Genomic DNA, 8,105 nt, shown 5'->3' with positions numbered 1-8,105 from the left:
ACCAGGAGTAAACTCTGAGCACTGCTGGATATGGCCTAAAAACCCAAAATAAAGTAAAATAAAATGCTATGAGAATTAATAAATAGAGCAAAGTGTTTGGTAAGGAACTCAGTATTCAATAATCTATTTCACTTTTTATATACAAATAATACAAATCAGGAAGAAATTAAGAAAACAGTCCCACTTATTGTGTTATCTCAAAGAGTTACTTAGGAGTAAATTTATAAAAGAAGGAGAATGACCGAACAGAAACTATAAAATATAGCTAAAAATTATAAAGAAAAATTAAGTGGTGGGAATGCAAAGAGTTTGAACCAGGCATCATCTCATTTTCCAAGAGTGATTATTGGTATTATAACAGTGTACAGTCTCTGACCTACTGCAATAAAGAATGTGTGAGCACTGAAACCAAAGTGTGTGAAGCCTACTGAGGACCACAGCTAAATGTATGGATACCACAGCCAAGTATGAAAACAGCGTGGTCAAGTATGCAACAACAATAAAGAGGGAGAACAATAACCTGTAAAACATAGACAGGAATTTTATGGGCATGGATGAATTGGGGAGAGAAAATTAGTTTAATCAAAATGCCATTGTACCAAAAGCAATTTAAAGAATTGATGCAATACCAGTTAAAATTGCAATTACATTTTTAAGCGAACAGCAAAAATTACTGAGGTTTGAAAGGAATCAGACAAAAATCTTAAGTAATTAAGGCAGTCTTGAAAAGCACCAGATTCTCTGACTTCAGACTATATTTTAAAGTGAGAATAATTAAAACTGTTTGGTATTGAACTAAAAATTGATAAATGGGAGTTGTAGAGACAGTACCGAAGGCAAGGACATGCTTTGCATGTTGTTGACCCAGATTCAATCCTCAGCACCCCAAACCCTGCCAGGAATGATCCTTGATTCCAGAGCTGAGAGCCCTGAGTACTACTGGGCATGAAACCCCAAAAAAGAAAAATTAAGATAATAAATAAAAATAGGCACATGGGACAAAGATAGAATTGAAAGTTCAAAAATAAACCCACATATTTATCAGCATCTAACCCAGGACAAAAGATTCACAGTCAGACCATGAAAAATGAAAAGTTTCTTAAACAAATGATAGTGGGAAGACTGGGCAAACACATACAAAATGTGATTCTGCCCTACTCCAGTTTTTAACTCCATATACAAAAAAGAACACGAAAATACATGAAAAAATTCAATTTATAAAGTGCATGGAAGACAGCATTGTAAGATATTTAATAACATCAGCACTAGAGATGTCTTTAGAGATGAACCTGTGGCCACAGAAACAGAAAAGCCTAGATAAACAATTGATAACTGTATTAAACTGAAAAACTCTTATATAGAAAAAAGAAAATATAAAAAGAAAAAGAAGATATCTTCCTGAATTGGAGAATATTTGGGAGAAATGGCAAAATTTGCACTTTATAATGTTAGGTTAGAGGTTAATAGGTTAATAGCCTAGGCATTAAAATATTCGCATATGTCAAGCAATATTAGAAAATTAGTCACAAGGAAAAGTAAAATTATTAAATGATTTTTTTGCAACATAAGGATATAAAAAAAATGAACAGACAAAATAAGCTAAAAATATACTGGTGGACATTGATAATAGAACTAAGATTATCTGAGGGGAAGAAGTGCTATTGGAGATGAAACAGTATAGACCTTTAAGGGGGAAATAAAGTTTCTTTTGTTTTCTTCTCTTTTTATGCTGAAAAATTAAAAAATTAGCAACAAAGAAAATAACAGTGCAGCTAGTGAATGCAAATACACAGAATTCAACTCAAAAATGAAAATAGAGACAGTGTTACACAGAAGCCAGGAAAAACCAAAGTTAGACAGTAAGTTCCAGTAAAGAACTCCAAAGATTCACACCAGATTATAAGAGAGAGAGGAGACAAACTCTCTCTTACTGCCCTCATAAGGGGTCATACTTTGATGCCAGATTTGGGTCTCTCTGAAATCTTAGACAATATACTTTTGTTGTTTAAAATGTCACCCCCATCAGGTAACTTTGCTTCAGCATCCCCTAGCAAGTGAATGTGTTTTGTGCTTAAGATTCAAATCTCTTTACACGATTGTATGGCTTTGTCCTTAAATAGCTCACTGGATTTGAAACAAATTTGATTGACAACACAATAATTTCATATGTTAACTTTATGGTGGAACAACACATAGAGATGAATAGCAGGGAATTTGAAATTTAGATTTGGAGCTTAAAAAGAGACTGATGTTAGAGATCTGCAGGTGAGAATAAATTTTATAGAGAAATCATTTGAAGGAATTGTATTATAATTATTAACTAAGCTAGAATGAGCCCAACGACAGCTTAGAAGTTGCATCACTGCAGGGTTATAGCAGTTTCTGTGGGTGGTGCTGAAAGCAGTCACTGTCAGCTAATAGCTAAACTTTACAGGTCAGGCAAGCAGAGCAACTGACTCCAAAAGTTCAAGTACCAAGTTCTTAGTGAGAAATATAGTGGGTTTCGGGAACTTGGAGTCAGAACCCAAGACATAATATAGAAAGAAAAATTCAGATGCAAACTGAGAATAAAAGGATTTGATGCTGAGTCAATTTGCTGTAGCACTGTAGCACTGTCCTCCCGTTGCTCATCGATTTGCTCAAGTGGGCACCAGTAACATCTCACAACAAATTGTGAGACTTGTTGTTACTGCTTTGGCATATTGCATACGTCACAGGGAGCTTGCCAGGCTTTGCCGTGTGGGCAAGATATTCTCGTTAGCTTGCCAGGCTCTCCAAGAGGGGCGGAGGAATCAAACCCTGGTCGACCATGTAGGCTGTGTGCAAGGCAAACGCCTTATCGCTGTGCTATTGCTGAGTCAATTTGCTAAAAAAATATTTTAAGTTCTTCAATAAATAACAGCAATGCAGCTGAATATTTAAGGAAGGACTAAATTTGGAACTCTAAATCATACCATCTAGAGCTTAACAGGGGTTAAAGCTCTAAATATGAGTGCCAAGCCAAATAAAACAATAATAATTAATGACCTTAGGTTAGGTAGTCACCTCTTCACTGATATTAAAAGCACAAACAACAACAAAAGTAGGTAAGTCTAGTAGACAATTTGTGTTGGACTTTCAAAATAGTACAAAATAGCATGTAAAAAGCATTTGCCTTTATGTGGCTGACCTTGGTTTGATCCCCAGTCCTACATATGGTCCCCAGAGCATCATCAGTCCCCAGAATGATTCCTGAGCATAGATACAAGAATAAACTCCAAACATCTTCAGTTATAACCCACCACAATCCCCACCAATTAAAAACAAAAGAAAACATTTTTTTTGATTTGTAGAATGGTCACGGTCACAGTCCTCCCATTGTTCATTGATTTGCTTGAGCAGGCCCAATAACATCTCCATTGGAGACTTTGTTGTTACTGTGTTTGGCATATCGAATACATCATGGATAGCTTGCCAGGCTCTGCCGTGCGGGCGAGATACTCTCGGTAGCTTGCCGGGCTCTCCAAGAAGGGAGGAGGAATCGAACTTGGGTCCGCCATGTTGGCTGCGTGCAAGGCAAATGCCCTACCCGCTGTGCTATCACTACAGCCCTGCTTTGTAGAATACCATAAAAAAAATGAAAAGGCAGCCCACAGAATGAACTTTGTAAAAAACACTTTCTAAATGATATCTCTAAAATATATGGTAAAGTTTCACTTGGAATATATGATAATTTTTGGGATTTGATAATAGGAATATGTAATTAAAATATAAGCAAAGGATCTAAATCATTCTTTCTGTAATACAGAAGCCCAGCTGGCATATAGGTATCTAAAAATGCTTATACATCTAACTGATCATTCGATGTAAATCACAGCCCATAGACAACAGACACATGAACTAGATCAACATGATAAAGCAAAAGTTTGGCAAAGAAGCGTAGAAACTTGAACTTAAATACACAGTGAAAGAATGAAAGTCACGTTAGGGCATCCAGGGATGGCTCAGTGACAAAGGCATCTCTCTCAAGTAACATCATGAATTTGATTCCCAGTGTTTCTTCCATGAGCTGAACATGATTCCAGAAACTCTCCTATGTCTAACCTCTGGCACCACAAGAGTGTATGACCTCAGCATACACTCAAGTGCATATGAGCTCCATACTAGAGTATGTGATGGCCGGCAAGCACCACAGCCACACTGGGTGAGAGCACCAAAGTGGAAAGTGCAACACCTGGTGTGTCTATGTAGAAGCACTGTAATGAGAAACGTGCGTTACTGTTTGTGAGCTACATGACTGAGAGTCTGAACCCTGAAAGCAAGGGTTCAGATGCTACAACCAAATACGCAGGTGACCCTGTTCACTGCAACGGAAGTAGTAACAAAGGTTAAGGAAGGAGAAAATAAAGAGGTTTAAAGATGATTTTAAAATAATTTTTTAAAAAGGATGCACTCACTTTGGGGAACAGTATAGCATTTTCTCAAAAAATTAATAATAGAGCTATTACATGATGCCCAAATCATACTAATATATACAACTGAATAAGCTAAAAACATTTTTCCTCAAAACTGCTTGTATTATATAGTCATAAAAACATTATTCATAATAACACAGAGAGAAAATCTAACAATGTAAATGTCAAGCAACTGAAAAATGATTAAATAAATTATATATGTATACATAACTATATATATATGCATATATATATGTAACACTGTAGCACTGTCCTCCCGTTGTTCATTGATTTGCTAGATCAGGCACCAGTAACGTCTCCATTGTGAGAGTTGTTGTTACTGCTTTTGGCATATCGAATACGCCACGGCGAGCTTGCCAGGCTCTGCCGTGGGGGTGGGACACTTTTGGTAGCTTGATGGGCTCTCCGAGAGGGACAGAGGAATCAAACCCGGGTCAGCTGCGTGCAAGGCAAACACCCTACCTATTGTGCTATCGCTCCAGCCTATATATATATATATATATATATATATATACACACACATAAATATTCAGAGCTTATTCCTGGTTCTGTGTTCAGGGATCATGTCTGGCAGTGCTTAGAGGATCATATGCAGTGCCAGAGATTGAAATGGGGTTGACTACAAGCATGACAAACATTTTAACCTCTCTGTTTTATCTTTCTGATGCAATATTGTATTTTTTATAATGAACTTTTATTAGAAAATACAAAATAATAAAGGAAGTACTGATTCTTTCTACAATCTGTATAGATCTTTAAATATTATTCTAAAAGAAAAATAATACCCAGAAAATAACTATATGTGATTTCACTTTCCTAAGTTATGTAGATAGGGAAATTTATGGAGATACAAAAGAATGCTCAGAACTAGTGGGTGAGGGGTGGATGGAGACGAGAAATTATCAGTTAAATGTCCAGCATTTTCTTTCAGAGTGATGAAAATGTTCTGACATTGCTTATGCTAATTTTATGTTATTGTAAGGAACTTTTAACACACTTTAGGTGAATTTTGTAGAATGTGAATTATATCTCAATATCTCAATAAAGCTGTTAAATTTTGCTCAAGAATGGAATTGTGATGAGTGTAGGCATAGTGAGCAGGCTTAAGGAATGGGGTCTAGTTTTGTCTGTCTAAAAAATGATTAAATAGACATCCAGGCAGAGTGTTAAGTTGCTAACTGACAAGGAAGATGTAAAAAAATAGTCTGTATCTCTATCAAAGATATTCTGTGTTTCTGAGTTAATTCCGTCTATTTTAGCAAAGATACTAAGGGTTAGGTAGATGAACAATAGAATTGTATTCCTCACAGTACCAGAATCTGAAATGCCAAAATTAAGGTGTGTACTGTGTGAGTTCAGGATTCACCTCTTAGTTCATAAGTAGCTTCTGGTCTCATGTCTGCACATGATGTGAAGAAGTAAGTGAATTCTCTGGGTTCAATTTGTAAGGACATGAATTCCATTCATATGGCCTCCATCTTTCAACTTTAGTCCACTCCCACTCCCTTGTCTCATACTGTCATCAGCTTGGGACAGGATTTCAATTTTTGTATTTTAAGGGGTGGAGCGGAAGCACAGTGGGTAGGACATTTGCCTTGCATGCGTCAACCTGGGTTCAATACCTCAGCCCCTCTCAGAGAGCCCGGCAAACTACTGAGAGTATCCCGCCCACGCGGTAGAGCCTGGTAAGCTCCCCGTGGAGTATTAGATATGTCAAAAACAGTAACAACAAGTCTCACAAATGGAGACATTACTGGTGCCTGCTTGAGCAAATCAGTGAACAATGAGATGACAGTGCTACAGCGAAACATAGGTTAACATTTCGGTGAGGTGAAATTAAGTATCAGCTATTGTATATCAAGCACCCTCCTTTTATTTCCTTAACCTTGATCTTAGCCAGATTCTGTTACCTTCATGCATTTTCCCCCCTTACTGGAACTGTCTGATTCTGGTGTAAATAATTAGTTCATTAAATTGCAAATTTAAAATCTGAATCTGGTATCTAATGCCAATCCATACTCTTCCCTTCTCTCCAGAACAGGTTGAAACTCTTCAGAAGGGATCTGTTGACTAGTTCTCAGCTACTCTCTCTGTCTTCTCCCTTTGGACTCATTTGCCACTCTTTCCTAGTTCTCTCCACCTCTTCTCTCCATTTAATCAGCTATTTTAGGTATTGAAGAGGAAATGGACAGGGAGTAAGTAAAATTGACCTGCTTCACCATTCCTAGTAGAACAAGGAGCACAGAAGCTTGTCGTTAGTACTGTGATGATAACTTGTCCTTCAGACAGATCTTCACTAACTGTCCATAAGAGCAGGTCTTTATTTATCCATCATCTACGATCTTCCAAATATAGGTATTTGCTTCTTTGCCCAAAGGATCATAGTTCCTTATTCTGTTTTGACCATTATTCTTCATGTTATTTTATTGAAATACTTGGGGAAAATATTCAATTTGAGAAATTTCTATTCTACTCCCAAACCTAAAAGTAACACATAAAATGTTCATTATTAACTCTAGTAATTCATCCTAGGGATTGTTGCATACAAAACACTGTATCTACATGGTTGACTTTTTCTTTTTTACTGACTTGCCTTAATTGGGGGGCTGTGGAAACTGAATTGTCAAGGTGTCAGTAGGTATTGTTACCCCAATTTTCACCCTCTTATTTTTCTGCCTCCCCCTCCTTCTTCTGATGTTCTGATCGTTGTACCTCTCTTCAAACTAACAGCTGAAATTCTATTCTAATCGAGTGAAATTATCCAGCAGAAAAATCTGTCTCTGTTTTCTCATTAATTGCATCTTTCTACAGAATTAAACGATTCTATCTAGGTGGTGGCATGTTGAATACAAAGGTACACTAAGTACTAAATAATTTATTTCTATTACTTTCCAGCACTTCTACTTGCTTCAGTTACTTAGGCAGGAGTGGTGATTATACTTGCAGACTTATCTTCACTGGCAAAACTAGCAGTGGCTTTTCTAAATCTACTAAAAATGACACTGACAGTCCAGAGACTTTGGAGGGTGGCCCACATGTGTCTTTTTAAAAAATAAATGTCACATACTGTGGAAACATTCATATTACTGGCACTTAAATCATACCTCACCATGCCAAGGCAAAAACAACTTGGGAAAACATATCTGACTTGGATTAAGAACACAGAAACTGTGAGAGTGGAATTAGGTCTAGTGGCAAATCAAGAGGGTATAGTTACTCAGTCTCTGAACTGGTCAGGCCTGGGACATTCTCACCTCACTTTGTACCATCTCTCAGCAGAAGATTCTAGATCTTCAGCCAATAATTTTTCCTGATGACAAGCAACATAGATTCTTGGATAGCTCTCAGAACTACACGGGCAAAGTGGGCACCTTCAGTGGGAAGGGACAATTCAATACTGTTTAACTTGAGATTTCTAAGTATAGTTTTCATTCAGCTCCCAACCAAGGTCTGTTATAGGATGGGGAGATATACAAAAGAAAATCGGAAAAACATTTTCTTACTTGCATTTCATATGCCTATTGCAAAAGTACATACTTTGACCCTCTCTGGGTTTACATGATCATCATACACATAACTAAGAAATCTTGTTTCTGCGATTAATACCAATGTGCCAGTATATAATAAAGAGAACTCAAAGGTAGAGGTAAC

Source organism: Sorex fumeus, unplaced genomic scaffold, assembly GCF_029834395.1.
Source record: "Sorex fumeus unplaced genomic scaffold, SorFum_2.1 ptg000037l, whole genome shotgun sequence".
Classification (NCBI taxonomy): Eukaryota; Metazoa; Chordata; class Mammalia; order Eulipotyphla; family Soricidae; genus Sorex; species Sorex fumeus.
The sequence above is the reverse complement of the archived record's forward strand: the minus strand, read 5'-3'. Positions refer to the sequence as shown.